Genomic DNA, 19,029 nt, shown 5'->3' with positions numbered 1-19,029 from the left:
ATAGTATAACGTTACACACAGCATCGCAAATGTTGAAAGTGAAAGTAAAATGTGATTGTGCATTCAAACGTAGTTTGCCCGCAATTTATATAGCCTACAGTATAATTACCCAACGATATAATACAACCCTACATTCTATAAATATTCATTGAACAAGATAAACTCTGTATCTTACTGTTTTTGTTATATTCGTCAAGTAATCCGTGAAACTTTACATAATGTAATTACTTTCCTTTATTTACAGGAATAGAAAATAAACTTTACAAAAAATAAATAAATAAACTCTTACAAACATTTGTCAATAGTGCAAAAGTTCCATGTTGCAGCAAAGTCAGATTTGCAAAGGACTCATCTGGTTCCCGCAGTCTTGCGCCAACGGCCGTCTAGGTGAGTAGTTCTTTTCTGATGATCCGTCTCCGAGGCTCATCTAGTTGATGTGGTCTTCGCTGACATTCAGGGCTGTACAGTAGAGGTCATCTCTTAAGTGTTGATCCACCATCTGGGCTGGGTATAGACTGGAACTTGTGTCTACGGTGACCTCGGAATAAGAACAAAACAGACTAATATTAGTGTAGATACCATTCTTCTTACGATGCAACGAGCACATCAGGTGTTATGGGAAGTGTTCCTGATTCCGGTTGACCTAATTAATGCAGCCTAACAATCCTTTAACGGATTTAAACTCACAGAGTGTGTCTGCCTCCTGAACAGTGTTAGGTAGATTGTTCCAGAGTTTAGGTGCTAAATAAGAAAATGATCTGCCGCCCACAGTTGATTTTTGATATTCTAGGTTTTATCAAATTGTCTTTTTGAGTTTTGAGAATGCAGGGGGACTATAATGTTGTCAGGGTGAGGGTGATAGAGGACTCAGATGCAGAGTTTGAATAGTGAAGCTTTTATTTCTCGCCTCAAAACACAAAATAGCACAAACAATAATAAACCGCCGTAGAATAGGCGTAGATTCAGAGCTGGCCGGCAGCGACAAAACACAAAATAACATAAACAATAGTTAACCGCTGTTAAGAGAAGCAGAGATTCCAGAGCTAGCCAGCAGCGACAAAACACAAAGTAACATAAACAATATGTAACTACTTGCTTAGGAGAAGCAGAGATTCCAGAGCTGGTTGGTAGAAACAGTAATCTTGGGGGGTGGACTCATTTAAAATAATGTAATCGTCTGGTTTTAGCCAGGTTTCTGTCAAACAGAGCACATCTAGCTTATGATGAGTGATCATATCATTTACAAAAAATGATTTTGTATAAAGGGACCTGATATTCAATAAACCAAGCTTTATCATTTGTTTCTCTGTATTATATCCATTTTTTATTGGTTGAACATCAATTAAATTGTTACTATTATATTGATTTGGACGTTTTTTGTATTTTCTAGTTCAGGGAACAGACACAGCCTCAATAGTGTGATATCTAGGTGAAAGGGTCTCTATGTGCTGAGAATTAACTGATTTCTGTGACGTGAGGCGGCTAGCAGATGGTCGGCTTAGCCAGTCTGTTTGCTTTCTGACCTAGGCCCTAGTTAGTCAAGTGAAAACATGGCAGACATGGCACAACACACAGAGCTGAGGATATGGGGTGCTTCTCAATATCCCTCCTCGTTTCCTCGCTCCTCCGTCCTTTATCCAATGACCCGGAAACTGATTGAGCTCAGCCTTCTTGTATCTCAATTCTCTTATTGCGAGGAGGCAAGGATTGAGGAGTGAGGAGGCTGCCGACTAAAATGGACGCAAATATAAATTCACATCTGTCGTAATAATTTACATTTTACATTTGCAGTGTAAATAATGTCATATATTTCAACAGGGCATCTTGCTTTGTTAATATTTATTATGAATGCCTTAAATAACAAACTTTAACAATACATGGGCAGATCCCTTTAGCGCAGCTGATGACGATTTGAAGTGATGCTTGAGTGGTCAAGAATATTCCAATGTTCATCTTTTGATTCCACCGTCCTCATTTCCTTTCCTTAAATCCTTCCCTTGTATCCTAAGGGGGAGGAGCTAAGACGTGAGGAAAGGAAGCAAGGAAAGGAAACGAGGATGCAAAAATAAGAAATGAGAAGTTATTAAGAAGTTATTATTATTGCCCTTTAAGTTATATATAAGAATTTAGGGACAATCACATAATGTTTATGCACTTTGTAACTTAAAATTGGAATCAAATTTCCTTGCCAGCAAAAATAAAAAAAAATAAAAGTTGCCAGCCACTGCCAGCATTTTTGATAATTTTCCAAAAATTTGAATGGCACTGAGAATATTTTCTTGTATAAATCTGAACATGCAATATGTCAAATCAAAGAACATAACCTTTGCTTTTAAACAAACAAACAAACAAACAAACAAACAAACAAACAAACAAACAAACAAACAAACAAACAAACAAAAAACCTTGCTTCATGCAATCTTTTTATCAACACTTGAATGTTGAAAGCTGGAAAATTCCATCAATGGCGGGGAAGTGTTGTCTCTTAAATGATTGACATTTCTGTCAACTGTGGGGAAAGAGTTAAAGTAAACCAATATTGCTTAAGTTTTATTTTTCCCACAACATCTTTCTCTTGCCATAACAGATTTCATTTCCCTCCCTCCACAGCTGATCATGGGCCCCTCCATGCTTTGGCACCAGGGCTTCAGTGCTGTGTGCTTTCAGTTGGCATATTATTGGGGGGAGCAGGAAGTTTTGCTGAAACGAGACCGGCACTGAACAACTGAACTACATTATGCTTTCTAGGACGATAATTACCTCGTATGTCTTTGATTTTAATCACAATGTTCTGAACACGAATGGACCAGTTCAGTTGATTTATGCTTCATTTGTAAAGAAAATGTTTATAGAATAGAGAGTGAAATTAGTAAGAGCTTTGCTAAAGAAGAAAAAAGGGAGACAATAACAGCAATTGTTGTGTTTGTCACGCCCTTGGACTGTTTGTCTTGGTTTTTCCCAGTGTTTCCCCCCGTTGGACTGTCTGTTTGGTTTCTTCCATGCCCATATTTGGTCTTCCTGTTTGTTTGTGTGATCCCCTCCACCTGTTGTTGCAATTATCTTCCCTTTAAAAAGTTTGTTTGATTTCCCTGTTTCTTTGTCCGGCTACAAGCGTTACACCTGTGTTGCTTCGTTGTGCTGTTTGTTCTCTTGCGATTCCTGTTTGTTTGTCACTCTACCTGAGGATTTATTAAAGACTTTTTATGTACTCTACGTCATGTTGCCTGTTCCCGTACGCACCGTGACAATGTTGCAGACAAAACACGGAAGGCAGTACAAGAGAAGAATGAGAAGAAGAAAGACAATGAAATGGAAGGCCATATACAAATCACTTCTGAGGGGATTCCCAGAGCTCATGATATCACAAGACTTTAAAATTGGCAGGCTGATACGAGAGTGTGGAGTTTAAGAGGCAGGGAAGATCCTTTATAAACTCAATAGGACTAAAAAATAATTCTGAGAGAATTATTTAATCGACCCAGAAAGAGTTGAGTGAATCTTGTAAGAATAAGAGATACGCATCTTGTAAGTTAGGGGAAAGTTCTTATTGAGGTAAGATAAATCTTAGGAAAGGCTTAAGTAGTGAAAAGAAGATGAATTTCAGCATCTGAATCACAAAAGAACAACATTGGCTTTATAATTGCAATAACATCATTAATCAACTAAACCATAAACCGTTTACTCAAACTTTTACATTTACCTGTTTTGGAAAAAGCATCTCAAATTAGCATATGTTGCCCTGTAATATAAAAATAGCCAAATTATGAACATTGCTGTAGTATTGTATTAACCAAAATACCATATCTATCTATCTATCTATCTATCTATCTATCTATCTATCTATCTATCTATCTATCTATCTATCTATCTATCTATCTATCTATCTATCTATCTATCTATCTATCTATCTATCTATCTATCTATATACACACAGTATATGGGTGATTCTTAGACTGTGGGCACTTTTATGTTCTTTGGTCATATTTTTAAAAATACATAATTTTAGACAAATTCCTCTTCCTTTGTCAATCTAACAATAAAACCACCCTAAACACTTTTTTTTATTACCTTTCTATTATGTTTCTATTTTTTTTTTTTTTCATACTTTTCAACCTCCTTATAGGTGTCAAAATCACTTTTTCTCCCTGTGGCACATTATTGTTGTCATTTCCACCACAACACTTTAATGTATCTTTAAAAAGTTTGTGTGAAAGATTCTTTAGGTGGTTTCTATGGAAATGGTCAGTGACATCAGAGCTCATGTTGGAAATGGAGGGAATTTAAATTTTCATCCACAACAAATGAAGAAAAATCAAAGTAAATATTGCTTGATCAGTTAATATATTTATTCTATGTAATTTCCACCACATGCTGCACTTTAAAGGATGTTATTAAAAAGTTAAATCGGACTATTTTACATACATGAAATTATGAATTAAGTATTAATTCAAAGCCAATCAGTGAAGCTATCTTCCATTTTTTCACAAAAAAAAAACTACAGAAATGTCATTTCGACCAAAGTCATTTCCATCACACTGCCCTCTGTGGTGGAAATGACATCATGTGGTGGAAATGACATTTATGGTTACAAAGTACAATTGATATGGATTGCGAGAGTAGATTTGCATGACCGCAAATGTTTCAACCTAGAAACAGTCATGTTCCAGCATTGGAACGAAGCTTCCCTACATTTACATTAATTCCTTGTAATTTCCACAACACCCTGTCATTTCCACCACCACACACATTTAAAAAAATATTTTAAAAGTTCTCATCACACATTAAAAATGTATCCACAATTTATGAGATCATGCTGTTGTCAGGATGTCACTTCAACCACACACTAGAGTCACACCCTCAGAAGAACCTCCCACTCGTTCAGGATCACCTGAGTACTAATTACTAGCACCTGACTTCACTTACCACACCCTATATATACGCTCTGCATTCAGTCACTCACCATCTGGTCTACGGATCACACCCCTTGTTATGCTGCTCCTCTGGATCCTGTTTGGACTCTGTTTCACTCCTCTGTGCCGGCTTATCACATTACCTTTACCCAAGGACTGTTCAGATAAGACTATCCATCTTTCAAATCAACATTGCAATTGCCTGAAACTTACCTGCTGTTTTAATAAACTTACCTCATTTTTATATACACTTACCTCCGTCTCTGTATCCGTCTATGTGTGTGACAGCTGTTACGAAGCCTGCCCTTGTCCTTCCGTTTGTTCACCACCGGAGGTCACCAGCTCACTTCAATGACTTTCTCACATCACCCGGTCTTCATTTCCCATGTGCCTTTGCTCGCTTTGCACTTTCACCCACATCCAATCAGCAATCGTATAAATACCCGGTCACCACAGCCACTCACGACGGAGTATTGTGTTTGCCTAGCAGCCATACTAAGCGTTTCTGTGTTTACCTAGTCTTGTCTTTCTTGTTCCTTTTGCCCTGTCTGGTTTCTCGATCCCCTGCCTGCCCGTTTGGATTACTCTTTTGCCTTGCCCTGTTGGATTATGTTCGCCTCTGTTACCGACCCTCGCCTGCTTTAGGATTATTTTTGTGTTTTGCCCCCGTTGCTCCTGTTTACTGTAGCCTGACCCTCTGCCTGTTTTGACCACGTCTGTGCTTGCAAATGGATTGCCCCATCTCACGTCTTTCCGTTACACATACTCCACTTAATATAAAAATTAAAGTTATTTATTATCTAATAAGGTCTCACACAAACCAGTATTTAATTTCAGAGTGTGACAGGTGTACAGTTCATCATTTGGACCTTAGGGCAGTTAATTTTTCTCACTGACAACTGTATAATTATTGTACATTGTGGAAAAACTGGTGAAACTAGTTACAAAAATTATCTTAGACAATTCTTGAGTGGCATAAGCTATTCTATTTTTAAATAACAGCTGTATATTGAGATGTGGTGGAAATGACATTTGTTCATTGTTCATTGGAAAAAAATCTAAGTTTGTCCTCTTACAGACCTTAAAACTACACAAATTATTTAAATTTTTGAGACTGTGTTATGTGACTTTTGAACAAATTTGTTTTTATATTGCATATATGTACTCTTTACTACCTTTTTATGTTGAACAAGTCATGGCTTTTTCCCCATTTCAACCTTAACGTAACTGTAAAACCTGACACTAGATGGGACATTTGACACTGAAGCTCCGAAGCCTGTTTTACTCTGTTTTAAGTGTGCATTGAGGCTTGTTGGCTCCGTGATCACATGACCGATGACGTTTGAGGCTTCAAACGTCACAATGAAACACTTAAAGCGAGGAGACTGATTCGAATATTTGGCGCGGCTTCATTCATTATAAGGAATTATTTGATAACGAAATATGAAAGTGACTGCTATAATTGCGGCTGAGATGTCACTGGTAGGGTCTACGTTTGAGGCTTTAAAACTTTAAATATTTTTTGGTACAATCAGGGGAATAGCCTCAAAGCTTCATAAGGCCTCATCCGCCCATCTCTACAATTTGAGAAGCCAATCTGACAGCTTTCTGAAACCACTTGAAAAACCAGTGCATCTTCTAAAATGAACTGTTATATATGTGCTGTGGTGCATCATGGGATGTGGGATAAACCAAATAAGAGGATAAAATGGATTATTTGTTGTTTTAAAATGTAATTACTGGAACTATGCATAAATCTTTGTTAAATAATAATTAACACATGAACAAAACCTTTTTAATCTTGAGATTTGTTAATATATATATATGCTATTCTTGTAATTATTTACCCTGCTTGTGTAGTTGTGATTTTAATTGTACTGAAACAGGGGTGGCCAACATCAGTCCTGGAGAGTCACTGGCTGCGTTCGAAACCGCATACTTCCATACTATATAGTAGGCAAAAAGCAGTAGGCGAGCAAAAAAGTATGTTTGAATGTTCAGTATTCATAAATGTCAGGGGTGCGTGCAGGAGTAGACGAAACGATAGACAATATTTACAAAGTTCAATATATTTAATATAAATCTCCGAATGGAACAAGGCTGGAACAAGGCAGGAACATTCACACACATCAAATTCACAAAAGGACCGACAAAGAACTGAACTCAAACACAGACTCTTAAAGACAGACTAATGATCAAACACAGGTGACACAGATGACTAATAATTACAAGGACAGGTGCAGGGAATCACAATGACGAAGGGCTAAACCAAATGACAGATCAACGGGGGGAAGACAAATGGGAAAAACCAAAGACAAAACTGACATAACTCTGACAATAAAAGAGTAGGCGAGAATTAGTAGGCGAGTGCATTAATTCTCGCGAGATTCGGACGAACGTCTACTTAAAGTGCGTTCGAATATGCCTACTTACCTACTATATAGTAGGGAAAAAGAGTACGTGAAGAAAGAAGTACGTTCGAAACCTCAGTATTCATAAAAGAGTAGGCGAGAAATCCCCGGATGTCCTACTACTTCAGCCCAGATTCTGAAGTGTTCATCCGATGCACACTTTTCAATCCCAGGAGGCCACAGGAGGCCAAAACGTCATCATCGAACGTGATTGGGAACCGCAACGAGAGTGTTTACAAATGTGAGTATTACAAACCAAAACACGGTTCCCTGTCTTAAAAATCGTATTGGTTGAGCTACTGTATCGTAAACTGCTGATTTGCATAAGGTGTCAATACGTGTAGTGTTAAAGTATATTTGAGATTTCGCTGTAAAACACGTTTTATTACGTATAGCGACCATAGCATCTTAAAGATGATTACTAAATGTTTAACAACTGACAGGAACATGTTCTGAGAGCATTAAATGAGCACATCACAACACGAAACAGACATCTAAATGAGTGATGGACGTTATGTGAGTTTATGTCAAATTCTCTGTTGTCAACACTGCTTTAGATTAATGTAATGTAAATAAACATATGTACATATAGTAACTAAACATGAGTTATCTGTTTCATTTGTCTAATAGTACTGTTTATAAATTCAGGAGCATTTGTATTGGATAAAAAGCCAATTAACACAACAGCTACCTCATAAATGTAGTATTGAGCACATGAATCAGAGGGAACTGAATCTTGTGTGGATGTTACAGGGACAGATGAGACAAGTATGCTTGTCTGGTGAAGAGTGATTGATGAAGCAGTGCTGCCATCAAAGGCTTTGAGTGAGTACACTACAGACAAAACCTTAAGTTGCAGTTTATTAATAAAAAAAAAAAACTTTAAGCACTTTTCTGATTCTAGATTTCTGTGCCTTTGTTGCAGATATTTTGCGGTGGAGCAGGACCTGAAAGGAAAGGTGTCAGCAGCATTTGTGGGGAAAAAAGTAAAATCTGTAACTTAATATAAAGTTAGGTAATTTTGTTACTTCTAATACAGAGATCTAATGAAATTGTGCTGTTAAAATGACAACTTTTGTATTGTATTTGTGCATCTTTGTATGATCTGAAATGTCTGCTGCAGACTGGTGTGTGCATCGAGAAAAGAGAAATCCACAGCAGCATCCTGGAAATGGTCAAGTGCCATCGATGAGACCCTCCATCACTCCACCTGCCCTTTGTCTCATCTGGACCAGATGTTGCTGTGGTCTCTTCATCCTCAGAGACCAAAGAGCCAGCGAGAGCATCTAGAGAAAGACTAAAATACCAATATGTCTGAATAAAGCTTTGTTCCATGTGTCTTTATTATGTTCATGGTTACTTTATTATTTTACTCATATATCCATGTTGTTATCAGTAAATAAAATATAAGTTTCATTAACATATGCAATAATTAATTACTTGATTAAAAAAAAAACATGCTTGTTTTACTAAAAAATATAATTAATTATAGGTCAGCATTTATCATTATGATTGATCAGTGCATTCTGAGGTAATCTTAATTTCTAAGTAGTAATACTTACATTTTTTGAGTGTAAAATCCTCAAAAAACACCTCTAAACACAAGATCTTCAAGCAGCTGATCCACGTCTCCTTTGTGCAGATATTGCAAACATGGAGGAAGATGTACTAGGTAGGGTTGTTGTGTTACTGATGCTATGTTTGAGCACCTGTTGTGCTTATTTTCTTTTTATTATTAATACTACCTAACTTACAATTACAGGCTCAGGGAAAGATGGTATTTATCTTTAACAATGAACAATCATAATGAGAAAAACTAAAAACATAACTATTAGGCTTGCTTACATCATAGTATGCAATTATATACACAGGGAAATATGATTAAATATCTCTGAATAATCAAAATATTCACATCATCGTTTATCAAAAATTGGATTTGTTTTTGTTATTGATAAGCCTCAGGGATGAAAAGATAAATTTAACAAGAATTTAAGCTAGCTTTGCGTATGGATAAACAATTTTGAATACAAAACAAAATAAATAACTTATTCAAAAAATTAAGAATTTGGGTTTTCCTGACTAAAATTATTTCTTTAAGAATTAAAAAATACAAAAACCTAAATGAACCCAAAACGTATCTACTACAATCACAATAAAAGAACAGCTGTTTCTTCAACATGACCACAAAATGAACAAATTTCATCAATATCAAAATATTTATAGAAAGATGAATTAAACCTGTCGCTATATGTTAAGTTGTTGCACTTGTTATAACGTCGTTGGTCACATGATAACGTCAACATGGCGGAAGACGTGCAGATCACATCCGTACTCAACGAGATTTGGCTGTAGAGTACGTACTCTTTTAGCGCTCGTTAAGTAAGTACTTATTGAAATTAAATACCTACTCATTGAGTATGCGGTTTCGAACGCAGCCACAGTCTTGCAAAGATCAGCTCCAGCCCTAATCAAACACACCTGAACCTACTAATTAAGATCTGACATTTTCTAGAAAGCTACAGACAAGTGAGTTTTAGTCTGTATGTGCAGTTTGACTGTGTGACCCAGATGTTAGGAGCTGCATCAGTAGAAACTGCCTATTCAGAGTATTTAGCATGTATTGTGAATGTATATTTCCAAAACTGTTTTGGTGTATCACTAGATTCTCTCTTGAGTTGATTCTTATTTTATTCACAAACCATCTATGAGTTTGAGGATTAATAGGTAATCACAATTTCAAATGCTTCATTGTTGCTGGAAATGGGTGAGTAACATTCAGAAATTCACCAACACATAGCTTGTATAGGTTTATTTGTATGTTTGTTTGGTTCTAAGTGCTGAATCATAATGGTTTAAATTGTGGATGCAGACCAAACGCAGTGGTTGCAAAATGCATTGCTGTGCATGTGACTGATTGGAGTAAAGCGCTATTAAACTCTTGATATTTGTGTTGCTGATTGTACAAACTGGAATTAATGAGAGTAAATGTGTTTTCTTTTTAATAGTCGTCTCAAATTGTCAACAGTCTGGCATTACAAAAATGTGACTGTGCCAAAGGAGCTCTTTCCAACACCTGGAAAGGTAAGAGTCCTCCAAAGATTTGACTAAACCTCCATTACAATATTTACAGCATTGTGTGCTAATTGGTGACTTTACTTGGTCAACAGTTTATAATCCCTTTTTATGCTTCGATATCAAATAGAAGGGGCGTCCCATATTAGTGCAAGAAAAGTTAGAGATTTGTCTAGCAATGTGCACATAAACATTTCACGGATGGTTTATTCATGGCTGCGTTGATAACTGCCTGTTAATGTCAACTTGCCTTCTGTGACTATGTTTGAGCTAACACACTCCACGTCTGCTGTGCAACTTGATTTGCGTGTGTGCTTTTTTCCTTGTGTTCTTCTCTATGCTTTACTACTTGCATGTTCTACATCAATGGCCCTTTGAGTTCCCATGTCTTACGGCGCCTTTATCAAGTGCCTGGAGTGAGAAGTTTTAAAAGGAACCATTTTATATTCCGGTTTCCTTAATTGTTGGTATTTTTTTGGTTTTGTTGACTATGGTGCAGTTTATTAGGGTTATCTTTTAATTGTTTAACTTATTGTATTATCTTCTAACGTTCATTTAGGATACAGACCGTTTAAGACATTGTGTTTGTGTTGATTGCTGATAGGTGCACATCATAGGTCATCACAACATGTAATGTCTACTATAATTTAGTACCTCATTAACCACACAGAGATGAGTAGTAGTTATCTTTTATTCTTTCAAATTTGTTTGTTTGAACATTGTGAATTGTTAGCTTCCATACTGTCTACTCTCCATATCCTGTTCCTGTGACTCCTCCAAAAAGGGGGCAGGACAATGGCTTCCCTTTTTCTGGTGTTTGGTTAAACCAAGACAGCTAGTAGGGGATGGAACTTAACCTTTGGTGATGGGGACATTGGATGAAGTCCTATGGTGTTTGTTAGATTTGGTTGTATTTGTAGAATTATGTTTTGGTTTTATTTTAATACGAAGTAAAATAGTCTTGGTTTTACAGAATTAAGATTATAGTGTCTTATGTTAATTCCCTTGCAGGTGGTGTGGTCTGGAGGTAATGAGCCTGTTCTAGGTTATATAAGCCAATCTAGTTTGGACATTAGGGAAGGATAGATTGGGCATACTGCTGTAAATATTTGAGGTTACTTTGTTGCTTGTAGCTATTAGTTTGTTTTGTACCAAGTGTGTTAGTTTTCTTCCCCTGCTATAAAAAATGTACATCCACCCCCCCCCCCCCTCTTCTCAACTGGCATTTAATAAACCATATATTTTGGATGGTGAGTCCTGAGCCTATCTACACCTCCCCTTGATCTCTACTGGACACGAAGACACACAGCCTTTCACACTCCTTTGGACTGTGACTACGTAGGGTAGCCAGCAACAAAGCTATCGTTATTCACTGTTAGTCAGTGGAAACGCCATACTGATCTTTCTCCTGTACTCCTCGTTCAAGTGTGCAGGTTAAGTATCATGGCATGATGTCCTAATCATGCCCAAATGTGTTTAATGTAGTCAATTCTTTTGACTTTGTGGCGGTTGGTAAGTGCGCTTGGCATGTTATGTGGATTTTAACCACCTTCTGAGACTTATTGGTAAGTATTGTAGCTTATTCATTTTAAATCCTGCTTGACTATATCTGTCACCGTACCAACAGGTCGACTCATGCAACACCCTCCAGACTCTACCTTGGCCCAAGTTTCAAGGAAATCATTTGGAAGCTAAAGTCTCTTTTGTCAACCAGTCTAGCTTTGGAAGCAGTGTTTCCTTTCTAAAGAAAACGCATTGAACCTGTTGAAGCGCTTCAAGCTCTTGTCACCCTACTGGACCTGTCTTTGATAACCACCTGATTCTGCTGTCTGACTTTGTCATCACAGGTACCATACTTCATAGTCTCACCCTACAGGCTGATTTAACTTTTTTTTTTTTTTTTTTTTCCCCTTCAGGTGTGAAATGAGGTTGACTGTTGCTGTCATTTCTCCATGTGATTTCAATACATCCCTGTTTACCAAATGCAGAAGTATAACTGCACTCATACACTGTGCAGCTGTTGGTTGGCTGTTTAAAGCTGACTTTACCTTTCCACTTGGAGAAAGTGCCACATTTTGTTTTTGTCTGAGATGTGATCTACACAACACTGCAACTCCCTCAGTGCTCTGCCAGACTAACTCCTCAGCCAGCTAAATTACCTTAAGCGCTGCTTTTGTGGGCAGTAAGTATGTGTGCTACAAGCATGTGAGATGATGGCGAGTGTGTATATATAGTGTTATTGTACATGCAAACATCAGAGCTGTTCAACTTTTGCTCCCATTTTTAACGTTTTGACTTCGTGTTTTTGGCATTTGTGTTTTGGTTCAAAGCCACCTCTGATCCTACAGTATTGGGACTACAACTTTGTAAGGAGACCTGTAAAGAGGCAAACAGAAGATGGTTGTCTGTTTGTGTAATTCATTGGCCCTTAAGCTTAAGAAGATGAGGTTGGCCCAAGCTTGTTCGGTCTACAGAAATCTGTGAACTGCTGTAGGTCTATTTAGCAAGGTCTATGGATCATTCATTCAAAAATGAGAATTGTCATTCCAAACTTTTACAAATAAGTTTTTTTTTTTTTTTTTTTTTTTTTTTTTGTGGACTCGCACTGTATTTTGAAGACCATCTCTTGTCGTTGTACAAAAGTCGGTGGGCTGCAAAGAACATTGGAACCAACTGCCTTTCAACTAACCCTTTAATCTTCCTTGCATTGATAACTGTTGTTGGGTTAGAGTTTTAATTTAGAAAAATTAGTTTACCTTCTCCACAGAGCAGCTCTGTACTGCAAACTAAATTAAAGTGTTTGTTCCCCCAAATATGAAATCTTGCTTGCTCTGTCAAGTGGTTGCAACCACCTTCTGGACGATGATTTTTAAACCATTTATAATGAAACCGTTTTTAGAAGTCTATCTATACTCTGGTCAAATTCATGTCTCCGAAAAAGCTCAAAATGAGCAAAGTGACTTCACCCTCGATCAACTTCAGGGAAGGTGTTGGAGAACAGCTGTGCTTCTTGCTAATATTTAGAAGGGGAAATACTCTTCTGTGCAACAGTTTTGAATATCATGCAATTACTAATATTAAAGTTTGGTGTTTTGTTCTCTAGGTACGCTGGACAACATGGATCTGGATGTGCTGTTATTCTCTCAAGGAAGTGAAGCTAATGCAAATGAATTCTAAGCCATTCTAGCCTTGTTTAGCTAAAGCTAAATGCTACAAACCCATAGCTATACATTTATTTTCACAGAAGCATCAGAATACAGTTTCTTTAAATGTAAGTTCTTGTAATTTTGTTTCCGTCAGGTACTGATGAGGCCAACGTTCTCCAGGAGCTGACCAGATGAGAAGAGTCCCTCTTGAACTATAGAGTAACCTGTGTCCCCTACAATATTTACACAGAGTTTAGTGCAGGGTTCCTCAAATCTTACCCTGGAGGTCCAATGTGCTGCAGAGTTTAGCTCCAACCCTGATCAAACTCACCTACCTGTGATTCTCTAATGATCCTGACGACCTTGATTAGCATTCTCAGGTGTGTTTGATTAGGGTTAGAGCTAAACTCTGCAGCGCATTGGACCTCCAGGGTAAGATTTGAGGGACCCTGCTTTAGTGGTTGAGTTTGGTTTCGAGACCTGACTCATTTTGACTACGTAGTCTACCAAGGCAGGGCTGTAGGTAAGTACCAGATTTATTTTATTTTTTTCAAAAAGTTTTGGATGGTAACTGGATTTTCTATTTTTCTTTAAAGAACCAAGAGACCATTTATTGAGTGTTGTGGTGGTTTAGAGACAAGACTCCTTTTTGAAGGTAGAGTCTACCAACGCAGGGCTGTAGGTAAGTACCTGTAACGTGGGGCTTTGGATTTGATTTTTTCATGTTCATGTTTTCATGTCTTCTGTAATATACTCATGCTGTTGTGTCTTGCTTCCATTGCAATCGTGTATTCCTGCCATTGGTCCCATAGTTCCATGTGTCATGTTCTCTTTGGTTGCTATGGTCTTGTTCCTTGTTTCTCATTGGTTGTTAGTGTCATGTGACCCTCATTGTCTTGTATAAATCGGCCTTGTGTTTCTATGGTCACCTGTTGTGTATTAATTTTGTAAACAGTCTGTTCCATGCCGAGTCAGGTCTTCGTCTGTTTTTGGATTATGTCATTGTTTGGATTACACATTTGTAAATAAAACTGCACTTTGGTTCTGCACATCTTGTTGTTCAGTGGATTAAATGTTACAGTACCAGATCTTTATTTTGTTTTTATTTTGGTGGTGGTGGTTTTGAGACCTGACTCCTTTTGGCTGCAGAGTCTACCAATGAAAGGCTGTAGGTAAGTACCAGATCTTTTTATCTTTTGTTTTGTGGTGGTGGTATAGAGACCAGACTCCTTTTTGAAGGTAGAGTCTACCAACGCAGGGCTGTTGGTAGTCTCTCGTAGCCAGACCTTCAGACTGACGGCTGAAGGTCTGGTATTCATGGCAGCTTTCATTGGCCAAGGCCCGCCCATAAGGCCGTTTGACCAACATGTAAAACAACCAATCACAGTTCGTTTCGTTCAGCGTCACGTTTCGGGGCGTAGAAATGCCCCCACAACAACAGACGGGCATGCAACAAGTCAGTCACTGAAGTAACCAGCATTGAAAGTTAACGAAGAAGAGGAAGAACAAGCAGTAAGTCAGTAATTTGTACGCGAACGTCGCAAATGTGTATAACAACAACGGCGTCTGCATAAGCACCTTTTAGCAAAACGCGAGCAAATTAGTCTGCGCTTTGTTTCCTGGCGGACCGAAAATAAACGCGACACTCGCGTGTTCCGGAAATCCGATCAAATTCAACTAATCAGATCACGACTTCGACATTCCTCAAGTGTTTCCAGTTAAGTGTACCATATGCATCAGACATTTAGCCAACGTTCCGTGGGCGTGACGTCTGGGCTGAGACTAGGCTGTTGGTAATAGGGCTGGGCGATTAATCCAAGGCGATTGTCGTGCGCATTGTCAATAAAGCCAGTTCTTTGATTAGCCGTAAATCTCCAGCACCTGTTTTGAGATGAAGCAGCATGTAGTACACAGAGCCGTAGTTCACTTAGAAGCTACGCCTAATAGTGTTCATAATCGAAATCTATTTAATCGAACGATTATAAAATCGAAAAGAAATCGTTTGCGATAATGGCAGCTGTTTGCGTAGCTTCTCAGTGAACTACGGTGCTGTGTAAAAAAAAATGGTGCTACATCTCAAAGCACGTGAAAATACCACATTTAATAATATTTTTACTTCAAACTTACTTCATAACGTCAGCCAAGTGTTTAAAATGAATCCGTCTGTGAAATGATGTGGCTTCTTAGACATAATAACGCACATAACATAGTTCATAATATTCTAAGCAGTGATTAACGCATTGCATTATAAGTATACATTATTCTAATGAAAATTACAATAATACGAACTTCAGTAAACCATATATTGTCATAGTAGTGTTTATTAATCATGTTGAATGAATGAAAGCAGTTAAATCTTCCGTTTATTTAGCTGCTGCTATAGGTATTCTCTAGGTTTCTCCTTCAGGTGTTTTTGGCGTTTCCGAGACACAGAGCGCCCTCTGGACTTTGGATGAAGATTTACTGCTGATCACAGATCACCGTGCTTCACTAAAAGATACGCACGACAATCGCAGCTTCCGATTAATCTCGATTTCGATTTCATGTCGATTTATTACGCAGCCCTAGTTGGTAAGTACCAGATCTTTTTATTTATTTTTATTTTGGTGGTGGTTTCGAGACCTGACTCCTTTTGACTGCAGAGTCTACCAATGAAAGGCTGTAGGCAAGTACAAGATGGTGTGTGTTTTTTTTTTTTTTTTTCTCTTTCAAAAATGTTGGATGTAACTATGGATTTTCTATTTTTCTTTAAAGAATCTAGGCACCATTTATTGAGAAGAGTTGTGGTGGTTGTTTAGAGACCTGACTCCTTGAAGGTAGACTCTACCAATGCATGGCTGTAGGTAAGTACCAGATTATTTATTTATTTTTTTAATTTTGGATGGTAACTATGGATTTTCTATTTTACTTTAATTCCTGAGACCCAAAGAAAAAGGTTTTTTTTTTTTTTTTTTTTAATTTCATCTTTCCTGTTCTTCCCTTTGTCTCTGTGTCTGTCTCAGTCTGCTCTTCTGAGTCTCCTGCAATGTATTCCTCTTCTTCAACATCTTCTTGTATGTTACATTCAAATTTATCCTCATCTCTCTCCTCATCTGACAAGTCAGAGTCTCCCTCAACTATCTTATAAAAATCCTCTCTGCTTCAGTTCTGCCTCCTACAACATGCAGTCATTAATTACATTAAGATGGTCCTGATGTCCACTATAGTTGACATTTAAAAAAGGATGGTATTTTGAAACAAACAATTTAACAGCTTTGAAAGCTAAATGTATTGTTACTGACACTTTAATAAACAAATATATATGTGATAATAATAGTAAAAACATGTAAAGCAAAATTTTACATATCTCTCTCTCCTTCCCATAAAATGTGCTCATTTGTATGTCGGCCATTTTGGATTCAGTGTAAGAAGTGGTTCCTAGCATGCCAGCCAATCAAATGACATATCACTAGAAAGCCCAGGATGTCCTCTGCACAGTACAACAGGACTTGACAGAGTAGCTCAAAATTCATGAAAACGCAAGGTCCACTACAGAGGACACAAGTCAATGGGCGGGTTCTCAGGATGTTAAAGAACCAAGAGACCATTTGAGAAGTGTTGTTCTTTAGAGACCTGACTCCTTTTTGAAGGCAGAGTCTATCAACGCAGGGCTGTAGGTGTCAGGATTATGTCTTGTTCTGTTCTCCTAGTGTTTTTCCCCCTATGTTTCCAGTTCTAATGATTTAGTCCTTGTCTTCCCCTCTAGTTTTGTTTCCATTTGGTTTGTTCATGCCCATATTTGTATTTCCCCCTCGTTATCTTGTTTGTGACCACGCCCCTGTTTCAGTGTAGTTAAGAGTCTGTGTTTGCACACCCCGTTTGTCGGTCAATGTTGATGTTACTTCTGTTTGTTTTGTTTCATGTGCTCATTTCCTGCTCCCGGTTTTGTTTATTTGTTCATTTTGCAGTTTTTATTTTAATAAACTTCATTCATTTACTCCGGTTCTCCATCTCCACTCCTCAACCCAGCCAGACTGTGACAGTAGGTAAGTACCAGATTTTTTTTTTTTTTTTTTTTTTTTTTTTTTTGCCTGACACTGCCATAGCCCCATAACTTAAGCCACTCAAAACTGAGGACACTGATACATCTGCGGTGTGTGTCCCAGAGCACATGTCACAACCAGGAAGAGCAATAAAAATGGGGCTGCTTATCTGTGATCTACAAATAAAATCATCCTTTATGCAAATGCAGCCTTTGAGCCCTTTGAACTGATGTTAGGTTGGTAATTGGTAAGCAGCAGACAGCGACTGTTCTTGGAACAATGTTGCAGAAAAGGCACAAAGTCCATTGTCTACATTTAATGTTCTTTCAACACAGTGCCTTTTTGTCCCCTTGATTTATTCCTTTCATGTAGACCCAGAATGCCCCACTTCCTATTCACCACTTTCTGGCAATTCCAGAGTCCTAATCCATGTAAGATGTTGCCCTACTCTGCACTCCTTGGGTTTGACTGACCAGGACTTGACCAGAGGACACTAACAGCAGGTTTCATTCGCATTTCTTCAGTAATCCCTGAAATATTTTATTAATTTCATATAGTTAACAACTTAACATGACCTGTCTTTTTAGGTGAGCTGGGCAGCTTCTTGAAGTAGTATGTTTTGATGCCCCATTCCATGATTGCAGCTAACTAAGTTTTTGGATTAGTCCTTGTCAACAACTTTAGCACTCTACTAGGTAAGTCTCATTCCTAATGAAGCTCTTATCTCATTTGATCTCTGGAAATGTGTGGAGCTTTCTTCAGTAAATTGTCCAATGCTTGAATGTCAGCTTTGCTTTATCTCCATTTGTGCATATAGCTTTATTTTAGTAAATTGAGCTGTGCTTAAAGGCCTGTTTGAGGGTCAAGACTTGGTTTTAGTGATCAGGATATAATTGGGTAAGGGTGTGTGTTTCAGTGTATATTATGTAATGTACAGTAGTATACAAATAGCTCTAAATGCTCAGAAAAATTGCTTGCATTATTTAAGTCTCTAATACTCTGCCCTGTGTTCTGTAATCATACTTTTGTCATTTAAATGGTTCATTTAGAAGTCTTAAATTCTGTGAAATGTATGATATATGAACAATATCTCCAGGTACCACATTTCCTTTCAATTTCTGCCATATTTGGTGTTCCTGTAGTAGCTTAAGATATTTCTTAGTCAATGTAAACAAGAAGAGGTCTACCATGTGGTGAATTTGCATCAATTTTCTGCGTAAATAACCATAGTCTCAAACTCCTCGATGCATAATTGTTGGTTATTTCTTCAGCAGATGATTTGTAGTCTGTCTTCAAGTGGTTTGGGTTATCCTATAGTTTATTAATTGGCTGTTAATGACTTTAACTTCACACAATTGTGTGAAGACCTTAATCGTCTAATTAATTGAAATAATTAAGTGTCTTTACTCTTTCACTCTTCTTTGACTTGATCTTCACTGGAACAATATCATTCACTGTTTTCAGACCC

This window comes from Garra rufa, chromosome 20 (genome assembly GCF_049309525.1).
Source record: "Garra rufa chromosome 20, GarRuf1.0, whole genome shotgun sequence".
NCBI classification, from domain to species: domain Eukaryota; kingdom Metazoa; phylum Chordata; class Actinopteri; order Cypriniformes; family Cyprinidae; genus Garra; species Garra rufa.
Note: the sequence above shows the minus strand (reverse complement) of the source record.